This window comes from Lissotriton helveticus, chromosome 7 (genome assembly GCF_964261635.1).
Source record: "Lissotriton helveticus chromosome 7, aLisHel1.1, whole genome shotgun sequence".
In the NCBI taxonomy this organism is placed as follows: Eukaryota; Metazoa; Chordata; class Amphibia; order Caudata; family Salamandridae; genus Lissotriton; species Lissotriton helveticus.
In genome coordinates, this window is record NC_136068.1 from 917,130,989 (window position 1) to 917,148,546 (window position 17,558).

The 17,558-nt window shown below is 44.9% G+C and overlaps 1 protein-coding gene across 2 annotated transcripts in view; it reads left to right on the top strand.

Annotated features, from left to right (window-relative positions):
• The window catches only part of ATP10B (ATPase phospholipid transporting 10B (putative)), a 563,398-nt gene that overhangs the window by 166,462 nt on the left and 379,378 nt on the right, over positions 1 to 17,558 (top strand). Inside the window, exon 2 of one of the 2 annotated variants that reach the window (XM_078653419.1) lies at positions 8,277 to 8,394. The gene's annotated coding sequence lies outside the window, so the exon portion shown is untranslated. Of the gene's footprint in view, positions 1 to 8,276; positions 8,395 to 17,558 lie in introns of those variants that run through there. The other variant, XM_078653417.1, reaches the window with a different exon arrangement.

A 17,558-nucleotide genomic window follows, 5' to 3' on the forward strand; every position in this document is an offset into this window, starting at 1 on the left:
GTAAGAAATTTTGCCAGTGCGAACACAGTTGGGCCTGAAACATCAGATTTTAAAATCCTATACATTGGGGCATATTCCCTACAACCCATGTTTCTAATCAGTGGAAGAAGCCAATATTTCCTCACAGCCCTATAAGCTGGACAAAAAAGGTCCACGTGTAAATCAGTTTCCTCCTTGGCATCACAGGCCGGACACTGCTTAGAGGTAGGAGGTGATGACCAAGAACTAGTAAAAGCTCGAAAGGGCAGTGTGCCGTATCTCCACTGGAGAAACAGCTTTCTGGCAAGCACGGGGGAAATAGCATCCAAAACCCCCTCAAACCTATAACGGTCCTTACTTTGTACAAATACAGAGGATAATGACCCTCCAGCTTGGCTATCTAGGACCCTAGCTAGTTTTTGTTCGTGGTATGCATTGGCCAGGGATCTTTTAGAAATGCTTGGTGCGGCATTGGCAGGATCAGTCCATAAATCAGAGAACCCCAATTCCATACAAGTATTTTGGATGTGTTTTATCCAGGGGATCCGGAGCGCTTTCGGGTGGGTCAATAGTTCCATCAGTTCCGCCCTATAGGCTGCGAGATCGTTACTACTCCACAGCCTGCGCCAGAAGGCTATGGGTCTCAGACCTATTTCCTCGGCTAATGGTCGTAGACCCAGATCAAGCCTCAAGGGGAGGAGCGGAGTGCTGGGCGGAAGCGCGGCTATCTGTCTGATAAATTTATTCTCCGTTAATGACAGACTACGACAAGATATATGTCCCCACAGTTCCGCCCCATACATGATCGCTCCCCTGGCCTGAACCTTGTAAATCTGGATGAGCGACCCCAGCGGACGGTATGAGGAGGCAATCATCATCCGGGCGATGCCCCCAGTAGTTTGTGTCAATTTGAGGTTCGCCCTGCTCTGATGGGATCCCCAAGACATGTTTTCATTAAGGGTCACACCAAGGTATTCGAAGGTGGAGACTCTCTCGAGCCGCGCTGCTCCCAGTGACGGGTTCGGCCGCGTTGTTTGGCTCGGATTCAAAACCATAAATTTGGTTTTGGCCGCATTAATTTCTAACCCCCTATCAGAGCAGAAGGCCATAAATGAATCGAGGATCCTCTGTATCCCCATAGGGGTTTTAGATAGCAGCAGGGTGTCATCTGCAAACATGATTGCAGGTACCCTGCTGCCATTTAATTTAGGGGCGTCGGTATTGTCAGTGGCATTCAGGTGGGCGATTACCCCGTTGACGAAGAGGCAAAACAGGGTCGGTGCCAACACACAACCCTGTCTTACCCCTCGGCCAACGGGGAATCTTTCAGTAAGTTCCCCGGACCTCCCACACCTCACTCGGGCATAATTATTGTGGTGCAGCCTCTGCAAGATTAATAGGATGTCCGGAGGAACGCCCATCTCTGCCAGGACGCTCCAAAGTTTCCCTCTAGGCACCAGATCGAAGGCGGCTCGTAAATCCACAAAAATTGTGTAGAGACTGCCGCCCTCGAATATTGCTGACCTCCAGTAGATGATATTCAATCTAAAAACCTGGTCCACTGTGGAAACTCCCTTCCTAAATCCCGCCTGGTAGGGACTAAGGTCACCCGCCTCTTCCATCCAGTCCTGGAGCCGATTCAGCAAAACCCTGCCAAAGAGTTTCTGTGCTACATCAATTAAACTAATGGGTCTGTAGTTGGCTGGGAGGAGAGGCGACCCCTTTTTGAAAATGGGCACCACCTCCGCCCCCAGCCAAGTACTAGGGATTTCCATGCCGCTAAGAACTCCGTTAAAAAGGGCGGCAAGGTAGGGGGCCCAAACAATGGGCTCCTGTTTAAACAGGTCCCCGGGTAGGCCATCCAATCCTGGCGCCTTTCCCGAGGCTAGTCCTGCTATGGCAGCAGTAACCTCGCCCAGTGTTATTGGATCCCCTCCATAGTCTGGCCATTCAATCCCAGTGTCAGCAATAAATTCTCCCTCCTCGGAACTATATAGGGACTGGAAATGTGCCTGCCAAATGAATCACTATTTACAGCATGGGGTATCCTGGTTACCCAATTAACACTAATTCATCTTTGTATGCGGACAACTGGGTCAGAGTGAAACTAGGGAATGAATCGGATCCGTCAGCAGGAAAATAAACTCTAACCGTGGATTAAAACAAAGATGTGTCATTTCCCTTCTTTTATTTAACCTGGAAACAGTATATTTGATGCCAACCATGAAGATGGTCACAGTTTTTTTCCCCCAAATGAAGTGATATTTATGTCCCAGCAGTACAATATGCCGATGATACGATTCTTTTTGGCTATACGCCGATTGGTCTACAGCGCTCACTTGCTGTCCTTTATGAATATACTTTAAACAGTGATTTGAAATTAAATGTTGGAAAAAGAGTTATCAATACCTGTGCATTTCACAAACTAAAAATATGGGATAAAGCTGTCAACTTCAGACTTTGATATAGTGGTACTTGCATTATCAACTACAGTATTTGTACACTAAATTAAAGAGCCCGATAGGAACATCTATATTAGATGTGCTCAGGGCAAAATTATTTCTGGCCGTGTTTATGGCTCACGTATTTACTGAGAGATGTTGCATAAGGGCCTTGAACAGATGCAATTTACCACTGTGAGATTTACATGTCCTGAAGGACACTAAGTTCCTCACCGAAAAATCACTCTGTAAATATTCTCCGAAACTTAAATAAAATTCTTGACAGGTCTGGTCTAATGGAAGAGTGGGAAAAGCATTATACATTTCCGCTTTAGGTGGTAACATTGAAGCCTTAATGAAACTTCAAAAATGGCGCAACATACTGTCATTTACTTCTCAGACACCTCAGAACTATTTGTAAATTGATCTCAAAGCACCAATCAGAACTAAATGTATGTGATGCAGGTTCCAGCTTTCAGTACTAGCAGAAAATTGAGCTGGAAGAAGAGCTCGAAGTATACGGCCCTATAAATGCCGGAGAGGCTGTGAATATGGTTCTGAATTTATGGCACATATAATTTGCTCATGCCCAAACTTATTGAAGCTCCGTCGAAAATTCTTAATGGTATGTTTTATAAGGTTGGGGCTTCGCGCGATCAATGACATGAGATGCATGTCTGCCTGGCGATGATATGCAATTGATATTCAGATTGGTCAACTTCTTCAACCTAGCACTGGGGGAACTTTAATATGCTGAAGGAACATTGCAGGCTTCAGATTCCTTGATACTGCAGAAGAGTCCAGGACTGAAGAAGCCAGGAGCCTTGCTTTAGATGTACCAGTCTGGAGAGTACCTCAGACAGCAGAGAATCGGCCATATCCACTCCTGACAATGACTGTTTTAAGAGCGGGTCATTTTACAATGTTATGGATGATCGATTCGCTTCTGTGGCTCTTTTATGAGGCGAAAGTGTCATAATTTCATTTTTACACGTTATTGGGAAAACTGTGAAAACGAAAAGATTTCATGAGCTTTTTAGACCTACTTGTCTGGGCAGCTCCTAACATAGTGTATTGAAAACCAGCAATGTTCTCATTTAATAATGCCCGTTTTAAGAGTGATTTATTTTTAATGTTACGGATGATGCTTTCTCTTTTGTCCGGCTCTATATGAAGCAAAAGAGTAATACGTGTATTTTAAATTGTTATTTTCTACCTCTTTGTAATGGTTTTTATTAATCAAACACGTATGAATCTTAATAAGTACCTCTTATGTGTGAAGATACAGATCAATGATCAAGCTGTCGAAAGAACGTACCTGACAAATATTTTTTAAGAAATAAAGCATTGTCACTATAACAGCAGAGTCCAAAAATAACAGTTGAAGAGCAAACACTCAGTTTATTTAATTATGTAATATCCACATGTTTTCGATAAAGTATGTTTATGCATCAATTCAGAGTTTGACCTGCAGCAGTGTCGACTCTTCTGTTTCTCGTAGGTCGATGCACAAACATTTGTCCTAAACTGAATTTATGGTTTTATGAACATTGGGCCTAACATTAATTTCCGGCTTCTCTCCAGGCCACCCCCGATGAATGAATGAATGAATCTATATATATATATATATATATGTGTGTGTGTGTGTGTCGGTGGTGTAAGAGCTGTCATGATTTTGAAGGGCAGCCTAGCAGGCGTATAGCGCAGCAGCAGTCCGCGTGAAGGATGGCAGCACGCGGTTCTCGCCTCGAGAGTGCATATGGCGGCGCTCAGCAGGTGCTGGTATTTCCTGATAGTAAGCAGGTACGTCTCGCGAGGCATCCATCTTCTGCTCCGCACTGCAGATGTTCCCCTTGGGGGACCAGGGCGGTGGGATTCCTCTGCCAGTCAGGCAGGGGACGTGCTGGCATCCCAACAGCTGTTTGGTGACAGCTGGCATTGTGTCACTGGGACTCCCTGCTTCTTAGCTTGCTGGAAGCCAAGGCCGAGTGCCAGGATTTTGCCACGCGCACAGGAGGCATCAGTTTGATCCCACCGGAAATGAAGCACAGGTGTCATCGCAGCTTTGTGTGTTCCGACATCCGAACTGACCATTTAGTGAGGGGCGACGTCGCGACGAGGCTTCTTTTTGTCGTCGCCGCAGAAGTACCTTTTGCAACCCACTGCTTTGTTCATTGTGCATTATACTGCCAACCTTGTAGTCCTCCTCAATCAGGTAAATGGCCTGCTCTGGATAAATAAGGAACTTGAACAAATGTGTGATTTTGGAACAAATGCAAACCTGCATTTAGCATATTTTGCTAATTCCATACACTCAAACCTGTCTTTAGGCATCTTCTGGTAGCTTTTGCCTTACAGTATCTGCTGCCTGAAATGTTTCCTAATGTCTACCTCAAAAGTCTACTAAATTAGTACCCTCTCTCGATGGTCTACCAATATGTACCCTTCCATCTTGTTTACACTATCTACTATGCAGGACTTAACATGACTCCTACTACTGTGACTGAAATATCCGATAACTTCCTACTTGCAACACTTGATCATGAGCATCTTCAAGCGTCAAACATTACAATTCAGGTGTTCTAATTCTAAGAGCAGAATAATGATCTATATGACATCTCCTCTTTCTGTTGAACATGTAAACTACTTTCTTTTCCATTTCTGCAACATCTACACTCTGCGTGTTATCCATAACATTTTCTTCTGTTTATAGGGCACTCACATTGTTACTTAGACACTTCCAAGAAGGTGGTGTTAGAGGTGGGCTGACATGTTGGTCTGGCTGCCATTTTAGATATGAAAGAGAATCATTGTATTAGTATGTGATGTGAGGAAACACACCCATGGCTTCTGCTTTTGGGATCTTTCCTCCACCCCTGCGTTTTCAGGCGGACAATCTTGAGCCGGAATGCCCACTGGAATGCAAGGCTAGATTTGGGAATAAGTCTACAGGTGATCTACGAATGACTCGTAGGTTGTGAATTGTAGGCGGCTTTTACTTCTATGTCCTTCATCATCGACTTGCCACTGGTTTTTGACCTGCCTTGAGGACTATTAAAGAATGTCCTGATAAGTGCTATGTCTTCGTAGGGGATTTTGCCCACGGAAGAGTCTAGCATTCCTGATATACAAAGGGGTGGGGCCTAATTCTAGCATCTTTCATTGAATCTCCCAATGTCACTAGATGTCAATCTAATTTTAAGCGCTACATTTTTGATTGGACAGATGAATGATACTTGCTTTTTCTTCATGTGTATAAGCCATTGTCTTAAAGGCAAATGTTGCAGTGGTAGCGTGCTCGAAACCGGTCATTCAAACGTTTTACACATGCTGCAACAGTAAATCGCCCTACAGCCAGGGAGCATGCATCCTATTGCACCAGAACATGCGAGGCCCTGACATTCAATCAGACCAGAGATTCAATGAATACTACTATTGGAACCAACAACTCCTTTAAACCTCTTGCATTTCTGTTTTCAAGGCTGATGAGGGATGCATTGTTGGATTTCTCTATTTCAATTGTCTAGGCTCATGATCACTGACACTGCAGTATGTTTTCTATTTCTTCTCTCAGGTTTAGAGGGTAGGCATAAGCAGTGGCGGCTGCTGTGAAAGAAAAGTGGCGATACAGCATGGGGGAGACAATGCGGAAAAAATAAAATGCTACTTACCTGTTGGCCGCCGCCTCTGTGCTCTTCTGCTCCGCTTGTCGAAAAAGCTTGAGTGTAAAGACCTATGTGTGCATGTCGGTTTGGCTGTCCTAAGACAGACAGCCAAACCGGCATGCGTACTTGCATCAGTGCCCACCCCTCCTCCCCCCTGCGGTAGCTGCTGTCAATGAGGGTGGCCCCACCCTAGACTCGGCTCAGTGAAGAAAAATAAAATGATAATAACCTGTTTTTATTATCATTTTGTTTTTCATGTTTTCACTGCTGAGAGAGCAGTGGGGCGATGCTCCTCTGCCTTAACGGAGGAGCCGCCGGCGGGGATACGTTTTTTTTTTTTCTTCTAACTCTGGAATAGACATATAGGGCCGATAACGATGTTGTTGGGAAAGCATTCCCACTGAATCATGTTAGGAATGCTTTCCTAATGATTCGTATTCAGGGAGCCCTACCGGCGATTATGATGTGTCCAGATGCTTACGGACTCTGTTCAGTCGAACTCGCATTTACTTCAATGAGAGCCTGTGTCCCGAACAAGAACACAGGCTCCCATTGGAAAAAGGGGTGGGTGGGGAAATCATTGCGTCCTGTTGCAAGCACTCCATGGTGCATGCTACATTGTGCATGGTTGGGAAGAGGGGTCCCTTGGGTACACCCAGGGGCCACATTCAGTCGCCTCTGGGTGAAGGGAGGCCCGCAACGGACCCCCAAAGATCAATTCCGAAATCCGTTTCTTCTCTGTCAAACCGATTCGGAATGGCTGACCGAATCGGTCATCGTACTCGCTCGTTCGGAAAACGTCTCCATTAGGCTGTATGATTCGGCTCCGAATTATTTGTGCTGCCAGAATCCCATTTGGAACCGATTCGAACAGCCCTGATGGCTTCCTTGCATGGTACCCGGACATCCGGAAAGGTGACTGATTCGGTCGGAAACAAGGGTTCAGAATCGGATTCGACAATACCGAATCCCATCAGGAGTCCTTCCTAACAACATTTTAATCAACCCCTTAGTATGAGGACAGCCCGTTCTCTGGAATTTTCTGATGATTCTATGGTAGTCTTTCTTCTATTTTTGTTGTTGTTATTAACCTTTCTAATTTTCAGTTTCTCAGGTATTGACAACTAGTGCACTGGCTGTTTTTCTTTTTTAAGTATGCTCATGGTGGGAAGTCTAGGAAGCCGTGGTCTCTCGTCTATCTCCATGGTCAGGGTTTCTGTCGACCTATATTGTAGTTACCTCAGTTTTTTGGTGCTCCAGAGTAGTAGAGCCGTTGGATGAAGCTTTGGAATGTACCAGATTTGCGCTCTCAGAATTACTTATTTATTCAATATGACAGTGGCTGTTTTTCCCCGCACCCACCCGAACCAGCACAGACCATTCTAGTGCATTTAATTAACATAGCTGCATATTGCGAGACCTTTAAAATTAACTGTAAGCGCTTTGTCACTTTCCCAAGACAGTTATTTTTGTTAGTCTCGTATTATAAGCAAACTAGATGGAGAAAAACAAGTGTGTGTGCTGTGCAAATGGAATGTCAGCAGGTGGGATTGCAATTTGCAAAGCTCCCTCGGCATCCTTAAGTGCTGTCTGTTTTTCTCGTGTTATGACTTGTCCATTCTCTGCATTCTATTTTAAACTGGTATTTGAGCACGGAAAAGACAAGAAAGTTGAAACAGTTTAGAACAATTTAAAGTTCACTGGAAAATTCAGCAAGATTTCAGTCCATTATTATAGGCGGCTCTGTTAAAAGGCATGTCCGTGAAGTTGTTGGGGCTGATTTACCACAGCCCTTAATTTAGCTTGTCCTGGACAATCCACCACTACCCACTTAAGCTTGCATGACTTCCGGTGTGCGGCATTGCTACCACTGTTGGCCCTATAATACGTATGTTACCTTTCTTTTAAAACACAAATGAGCATGAAAGATACAACGAGGCTCAGCCTTTTTTCCTGCACACCCACGACACACCTCATTTCTGTTCCACTTGGATGATTCCATATAGGTGTCACGTTGCCACATTTTTGGTTGCGTGCAACACTAGAAGCTTAAAAGTGTGTGTTGAAATATAAATAGATAATTGAGAAATATTCGTATGTTTTATTTGTCTACACTTATTTTAAGTACCTTCAGTTGCTGGGTTTGCAGCCATTAACGGTGTTGTGGTTTCTATTATAAATTTACTTTTAGAGGCGAGACGGTCCCGTGGACTGCAATAACTGCTCTGAAGAATCTATCCACTTTGAATGCTTTCCCCGCACCTGGGACTCGAAGCAGAAGAGCCGGCGCGAGGAGAGTTCACAAGCAGGTGAGAAATATTGTGATGTTCAGATGCTGCGGCTAGCTTGACGTTCAGAGGATCCTTAATTGGGTAAAAACTCAATTTTGTGTAAGAATGCATTGCAGGAGTTGACTGATCAGCTTGTGCACAATACAGTTTTGATGATTTATTTAGGCTGTTCCTAGGCAGACATATGTAAAGGAGAGTTTGGCTGCTCTTAAGAGGTGTGTGAGATATCCATATCCCAAGAAAACTGAGGTGGTCAGTTTAGAGCTTAATTTGTGCCTGTGGTTAAAGGTAGAAGGCATCAGAACTTATTTTCAGTGACCGGTACTTATTTTTCAAGGTAAGCTTTTAAATAATAGAGGCAAAGTCAGAACAGTGGCTGGTAAAGAAAAAGAAAAAGATAGAAAAACTGTGACAGAGGGAGAAAGCAGTTATAGAGGGAACCTGCAAGAGTGAGTTAGAGAGACCAGAAGAGTATGATGGGAGAGGCACGAAGTGGAATCGAGACCTTGGTGTTCAGAATTGTCGGGAGTCAAGCATTGGCAAAGCCAATAGGTCTCACTTAAGCAAACGTTATTGGCTCTGTCAATATGTTTTAGCAATGTTTTACACCAGAGTGGCTGCTGTTCAGCATGGCTAAAAGTTAGTGAGGTATAGGAGAGAGGCGTGGAGTGAAGTGCCCTAAAATTGGAGTAGAGTGCAGTGTCATGGATTGGCATAGAGTGGCACAGAGTGGCATACAGTACAGTAGAGTTGAGTGGCATGGAGAGGAGTGATGAGGAGGGTCATGGAGGGAGTGGAGTATCGTAGAGTGGAAGGTCGTAGTTGAGTGGCATAGACGGAAGCACAGTGACAGAAGTAGAGTGTCGTAGAGTAGAGTGTCATGGAGTGCTGTAGAGCAGAGTAAAGTGGCATAGAGGGGTTGCGTAGAGTGGAGTAGATTGTCATAGAGTGGAAGCGCGTGAAGTAGTGAGTCATAGATTAAAGTGGCATAGAGGGAGTTATATAGAGCATCGTAGAGTGGAGTAGTGTCATAGAATGGCATGGGTTAGCATGTTAGTGGAGCAGGGTTTAAAGGAGTAAAGGTTTTAGAGTGGAGTATCGTGGAGTGGAGTGTTGTAGAGTAGAACAGAGTGGCCTAGAGTGAAGTGGCATAAAGTACAGTAGTGCAGAGTAGATTGGCGCAGAGTGCAGTGATTTAGAGCACAGTGGCACAGAGTAAAGTGGTGGAAAGTAGATTGCAGTGGCTTAGAGTGCAATGGCAGAGAGTGGACTGGTGCAGAGTGGAGTGGAGTAGAGTGGTGTGGCATACAGTGCGGTGGTGCAGGGTAGAGTGTAGCGGTGAAGAGTGGAGTGGCGTAGAGTGTAGTAAAGTGGTATAGAGCGGAGTGGTACAGAACAGAGTGCAGTGGCATAGAGTGCCGTCACACAGAGTAGATTGGCAGAGTGCAGGGTTATAGAGTGGTCAAAATACTGTGATGCAGTGTACAGTGGTGCAGAGTAGAATAGAGTGGTGTATAGTGCAGTGACGTGGAGTGCAGTGACCTAGAGTGTAATGGTGTAGATCAGTGATAGTCAAAGTATGGCCCTCTTGACCTTTAAATGCGGCCTCCTAATGAACAGCAGCATGAGCTGCTGTTTAGTTGCTAAGCACTAAGAGTCAGAAAACAATGCTAAATAAACGGGCAAGCATTTATTAACCTGCAAATAAATGATTGCCCATTTATTTACTATCGTTTTAGACCTCCTTGCACAATCCCTGTCCCACCCAGACCCTGTACTGCCACCCTGTTGACATTAGTGCGGCCCTCGTCACACCACAGGCTGTACTTGGTTGACCTTGGGCATATGTTTGCAAGTACCCATGGTGTAGATTAAAGTCATATGAAGTGGTGTAGAGTGAAGTGGCATAGAGTAGACTGTTATAAAGTATAGTGGCTTAAAGTGCAGTGGTGCAATGTAGTTGGTATAGGTACAGTGGCATAGGGTGCATTGGGTTGGAGTATGGTGGTGTGGAGTGAATTGGTATAGAGTTCAGTGGTTTAGAGTAGAGTGGCGTAGCGTAAAGTGTAGTGGTGCAAAGTGGTGCAGCATAGCCTACAGTGGCAAAGAATGGAATGGTGTAGAGTTCAGTGGCATAACTTGAAGTGGCATTGAGTTATTAGAGTGTTTTCAGAGTAGAGGTGCATGGAAGGGTATATTGGCACAGGGTAGAGTGCAGAAGCATACAGTGGCATCAATTAGAGTGGTGCAGGATTGATTGCAGTGGTTTGGAGTGACATAGAGTGGTGTAAAGTGCAGTGGTATAGAGGACAGTGGCGTAGAGTAGATTGTTTCAGAGCACAGTGAAGTGGCGTAGAGTAATGTGCAGGGTAGAGTGGAGTGCTATAGAGGAGTGGCATAGAGTGCATTGCCATAGATTGCAGTGCTGCAGAGTGGAGTGGTGTAGAGGCAAAATGTGCAGTGTTGCAGAGTATAGTGGTGTAGAGTAGTGGTGTAGAGAGCAGTGGCATAGAGTAGGGTGCAGTGGCATACACTGCAGTGGTGCAGAATAGATTGGCTCAGAGTGCAGTGGTATAGCGTGTATTGGTTTTGAGTAAAGTAGCGTAGAGGGCAGTGGCGTTGTGTGGAGTGGACTGCAGTGGCAGAGTAGATTGTTTCAGAGCTGAGTAAAGTGGCATAGAATGCAGTGGTACAAAGTAGAGTGTTGTAGAGTGCAGTGGTCCAGAGTATTAGAGTGGCGCTTAGTTCATTAGCATATAGTTCAGGATCGTAGAGTGACATAAAGTAGAGTGGCAGAGACAGCAATTTTGCGGAGTATACTGTCGTAGAGTGGAGTGCATTGGTGTAGAGTGCTGTCGCGCTGAGTAGAGTGGCATGGAGTGGCACAGAGTAGAGTGGTATAAAGAGCAGTGGCATAAGAGTACAGTGGTGCACAGTAGAATAGAGTGCAGTGACATAGAATAGAGTGGTGTAGAGTGTAGTGGCATAGAGCATAGTGGTGTAGAGTGATTTAGTGTAGAATAGATTGGTCTACAGTGCATTGGTTTTGAGTAAAGTGGTGTAGAGTGTATGGAAGCAGAGTGCAGTGGCAAAGAGCGCAGTGGTGATAGAGTAGTGTGGGGTAGAGTGCATTGGCATAGAGTGGAGTGCTCTAGAGTAGAGAGGCGCGGAATAGAGTGGTGCAGAGAAGAGTGCAGTGAAGCGGAGTGAAGTGGCGGAGAGTGGAGTGGAGCAGTGTAGACTGCAGTGAAATAGAGTGGTGCAGAGTAGAGTTGAGTAGGGTAACCTGGATTATGCATTGTATGGCAGCCTACAGACAACACATCTTCAATTGAAATGACGATTACATTTGCACTCACATACAGTTTTACTGACAGAAGTATACAGCGCACAAACAATAATGTGTGGAAATGTCATCACTCAATGTATTAATTTGATCGTCAGCACCCTTCATTTACAGGCATCTAAATGTTGTGTGCTCGAAAAAAATAACATCTGTGCAGCCTTCCTCAAACAGATCCCACTAGCCAGCATTATTGTCACATAAATCCTCTCACTTTTAAGTCTGAGAAAGAAAAATAAACACTAGGTCCCCTGGAAGACATGGCCTGATATTTGACCTCTGTTTTTTAATGCACGCAAAAGTGACAAGATAAGAACAAGATTTAAAGGCCTGGTTACAGAAAACGAGTTTGTGGAAGAATACAATAAACAAGTTTTGGGCAACGGGAGATACTAACTCGAGCTGCAGAGCCTAAAGCAAATAAAGCCAGCAAATAGAAAGCCAGAAAATGTGAGCTACAGACCACTAAGCCAATAAGAAGAAAAGGGCAGAATGCATTCCTATGTCCACTTTCTGAATGTCCCCAATATGTATTCAGCAAACCGGCGGTTGCGACTTAAACAAAGGCTTTTATTTATTTACCTTGTTATTTATTTATTTTACAAATTGAGTACTAAAGTCTCTTAAGGGTTGGGGACTTCAGTAAGGCCAGCATGTGAGTGAATGAGTGAGTAAAAGACTGCGTAGGTGGAATGGAGCTCAGGGTGCATGCTGTACTGCAGGAAAGAAGTCCAAAGTATATGGAACAAATGGTTGCATAAAATAATGTCCATGCTAAAATGTCACCTGTATGTATTCAAAAAGTAATTCATTGTGTGGAAATAATGCGATCAATGTGACAGAAAGTATCATAGGTAAGAGAAACCTAGTTTCTTTATTTAATTTTAAGAAACGGGTAAAAACTTTTGATTTATTATATGAAAAGTTGTATTATGTTTTTGAAGGGTGATGGTTTTGTCTGAGGGCCCTAAGTCAGTGCTTTTCAAATCTTTTCCATTCATGCATCTCATTCCTTTTGGATCAGTTTTGAAAACCGCAATAATTGAGGTGCCTTCGCACTATAAAGTGTGTGGTGACTTCATTTTTTCAAAGTTTTTATTGAAATTACATACGATTTATTGACTTGCATACTTTGTTAATTTACTTACATAAAAAGCATAAGTTACGGACGTAGACATTTGCAGATAGAACTACACCGAAAACATGCTGGTGGAATTATTACGTCAAAATGAGGTAAAGGGTGCAGCCAGCATGTTGAGATGATGGGAAGCATTCACATGCGTACTGGAATATTGCATCCGTGGATTGACACTGACCGACCCCCACCCCTCACACACACCTTGCTCCACTTATCACTTCTTCATTTTGTCTATTGTTTAGAGTGGAAAAATGTGTGTGCCCTTGGTGTGCCCTTGAACAGGGCGCATACATTTCATCCTGTCCCGGGGGTCGGCCCCAGCGCGAGCGGGTGCAGAAGGCGCAGCAGCCAGGGTTCTAGTGATGAGGGAACAGGCTCTCGCCTCCAGCATTTATACCTGTTATCACTGTTCGTAACTGACAGCGATGCGCCGGTCTCACGTGGCGGGAAGCACAGAATGTGCCTCGTCTGCGCAATTCGTAAACCCCTCTCTGTGCTTTGCTCCTGGCCTGAGGAGCGGGTACCAGCTGTCGCTAAATGAAGAAGTAACGAGGGACTCCAGGTCTGTTGGTGACGTGTGGTAGAACATGCCTGCGGCGTCTCACCTATGCACCTGCGGGCTCGTGCAGCACTGCCGGAGATCACAGGCTGAGCTCCGACATTAATTGTCTCATCCCATACAATGCGCGCCCTCTTTTTACCGCGTGATTGTTGGCTCTCCGTCTCCCCTCACTCCTGTCTCTCCACGCGGAAGACAGGCATTAAACCGTTTCTTTTTCCAGGCACGGTGAGCTAGTGATCGGTCCCGAATAATACGGTGTTGAGCCAACGCCGGGACTCGGACGTGGTTCCCAAGTTTCAAAGTCGACAACTCCGAGCTTTAGCTTAGGCTCATGTCCGTCTCTAGTTAGTAACAAGTGATGCCTTTTAGCAGTGTCCAACTCCTGGAATCGTCTTGGGTGTGTCCTCTGAGATTATTCAAAATGTAAGCTGTCCAGCAGGAGTACGTTCTGCTCATCTCTACTGTTGCACACAGCTGCTTTAGTGTATTCGACAAACGGGACATGCAGTGAGAACAGAATGTGTGTCAGTGTGAAGGAGTGCACACGATCATATGAGGAAACATTACGGAATTTTTTATATGCCTGGGAAAGGTTGCCATTTGGTACTAAAGAGACAGGAAGTGTAGAGGGGGGTAAAAAAATAATAATAATAAGGTAGGAGACAGCATCATAACTATGCATTGCAGTTGCAGCAACCCCTCATTCAGTAATAGCGACTCCTTATTACAAGTTAAGGAATGGTGTCACAGCCATGACATTTGCCTGTCATTTAATTGCCCCTGTCAAGCCCATCAAGGGTTATTGAGAAGTCAGACTGTGAATGAGTTATCCCACGTTCCATATATAGAGTCCTCCTTTGTTAATTCCCTTTTTTTTAAATTTATTTTTTTAACGTAACCTCGTTACACAAAGGTTGGCACAAATAAGAGACACAGCAAAAATGTGTTTCATTAAGGACAATGGGACGTTCCCACGCACTTTTTCTTAACGGGACGCTCGGGCATTCCACGCACCTTATTAGCTTGAAGCAGTCGGCCTGCCTCCATTTTCTGTTTGTTTTCACTAGATTTGCACAGGTGAACGAGCGGTTTAGCTCGTCACCCCGCCTCTGTCCTGCACGCACGGGGCTTTAATGCTCAGGGCTGTAGGAGACAGCCAGGCTTTCGGAGATTGTTAAAAAAAAATCTGCGGAGGCTCAGAATCCATGGAAACCAATTCCCCAAGGCAACAGATAGATTGCTGCCTGCATGCTGCCGGCGAGAGTTGGTGTGAAGTTCAGTACCTGTTTCCTTTCCTAGAAGTCGAAATAAAGGGCATGTGGGTGCAAAGCTACAGAGCAGAACAGAAGGGCACACGGGTTACTGCCAATGCGACATGGGCCTGAGAACAAACACTCTACTGTTTAAACGCCTTCAAAGGCAATTCCTGAGAACACCACAAGGTGGCAGGAGCATGTAATGTATTTGACGCTATTAAGCTAACAAAGGTGCAAAACTAGTGTCAAGGGTATTTATAGCATATCATAATTAGCAGCAACAATGTATAATTTAGCTACTAATAACATAAATCACAGAAATATTAGTTAGGAATCCTAGATAATAGAATATTAATCAACTTTATAATCGTGTCTGATTAGTTGTAAAAACCCAAGTGGCCAAGTGTATGTATGCCTAGACCAGTGACGTAACGAAACTTGAGGGGCCTCCCCTGCAAGGTACATGGAGGGTCCCCCTTCTGGATTCGATCAGTAGCCCTCAGGCCAGGGCGCTTTGCTGAGGGGGCCCCCTGGAGCTGCGGGGGGTCTGTGTTATGCCACTGGCCCAGACATGGATCCCACACTCCCTGCGCTAAGGAACCAAGTTACACCCAACTGCAGAGCCCCAATCAGGAGGAGACCGGACCTGCGTTGCTTGTGTTGTGTTCCGGTTCAGGGACGACCTGTCCTGGCAGTTGGACTGTTCTTATTGGAGCAGAGTCATGACCAGGGCCGGACTGGCCGTAGCGGCCCCGGGCGTTTCCCCGGTGGGCCGCCAGGGTGGGAGCCGGTTTTGGGCCCCTCGGGACTGCTACGCCTTTACAAACAGCTTGGCTGCATACCCTCCGTCCCACCAGGGGTACCGGACGAGTAGTTTGCCAGGGTAGGATTCGGTTCCCAGTCCGGTTCTGGTCATGACTGATTCACATATGACTGTGCCCAAATTGAGGAGGCATGGTGGGCAAAAGATTGCCAGTGGTTAGACTTATTGTGCAATCTTTCCCCATCACCTTTTGTGTGTTTAATATAATCTTAGGCTTTATAAAAATCCCTCAAATCATTTAGCAAAAGTTGTGTTGAATTTTGAATTGACATGTACACATCAAAAAACATAAAACACTTATCATGAAAAAGTAATTTAGGAAAGTTTTCCTGTGAATGAGGGAATCAGAGCACCATTATTATTAACTAACGGTGCTGTTGTATGCCCAACTTGTTCACACAAGCTTGTGATGCTTAGTCAAAGTCAGTGAACTTGTTTGGTGAATGCTGGGCCTTTGTGGGTATGTTGCGCACTTTCATTTCTGTGCACCTTCCTATCAACCTAAGAACGGGGAAAACCTGCAGCTTTCAAAATAACCGTTATACAAGGCTCAAGTGTAGAGTGAACAGTGCAAATTAAACTTCACTTATGTGCCAATCAGTCGCACAGCCTCGTGGGAGAATCTTTCCTCTCAATGAATCAATCATATATTTCACGTTTAAATCCAATCTTTGATCCAATTTCTAATCCAAATTCTTAGTTAATATTTTTCAAATTTCATCCATTAGTTTCTATTCACTTCGAAGACAGCGTAATCCGTATTTTTTCAAATGCCGTCTTTATGCCTATCCGGGCCTTATGAGCGACACGTGCGGCATTAGCAACTAATGTCGAGTAGCCTCGTGTTTTTCAACCCAATGCATTTCGGGCTTTACAGCCCTTAGTCAAGGGTAACTGAAAGAATGAAAAGCCCTCTAACAAATCTGTTCAATGAGAGACACCTTTAAACTTTAAATGTAAAAACATTCGTTCTAAAGCCATATTCCCTATAGTTTGCCCTTAGCCAATGCCATGCTGAATTTGTACACATAATCGTCCAAACATAATCATAGAACCGCTTGCCTGCTGTAAACAAAGATATGTTGTCCATATTACATGTCACCGAAACGTGCCTGAACCCACCCCAAAAACATTCATTTTAACCATCAAATAGAAATGACAATCAAACCCTGTTACCTTCTGTGCGCATAAAACTTTGAGTGAATCCGGTGCTACACAGACCCCACCAAAATCACAAATTCCTACTTAGTGCCTACTACTAAAATATTCATTTTGTGCCCGCTGACATAAGCCTATGAACCCTACCTTTAAAGCCGTTACCGGCAGCATACTCGTCTCCTTCAAGCTCCCTTTAAACAACACTGTGTCTCACTGCGTGTTTCTTCACCTGTAGGGTGACCAGTTTTTCAAAATGAAATACCAGGATGGCCATCGACATAGAAATAGGACTATGTTTTGGCTATATATATAGCCCACTGGAGGGCTGTATAGAACATTCATTTGAATATTGGCAGATAAAGTATTGTCGTAAAAACGAACCCCATCAAAGGGAAAGAATCGGGACTGCTTCTCCCGGCATGCTGTTCACTGGAGAACATGTGCCAAATGGGTAAAACATGTTGTAGTCCAGTACTGCTTTTCCACTTGCCTGCCCTATGATTGACCCCTCCCGTGCTCATGACGAGCTCAGCTTGTCATGAGGCACGGTTGCGCTGTGCTGATGCTGAGCTCGTCATGACACGCAGGCGCTCACATGCGGGGCCAATTCCCCCGCTGTGCTGAGCATTCTAAAGAAACGGGCGTGGTCATGACGAGCTCAGTTCGTCATGAGCACAGCGCCACCATGCAGCGTGATGAGCTGAGCTCTTCACAAGCACTGTGGCGCTGCGCGTGCCCCCTTTCCCCAGCACCGCGGGGGAATTAGCCCCTCAGTGAAGGAGTTAAGGTGCCGGAGGGTTTGTGTAACTGCTTCAGTTTGAATAGAAGCTCAGCCGAAGAATGCTTTGCGGAGTGCAGCTCTAAAGCTTGGAGGCTTTTTTTGAAACATTTATATATTTATA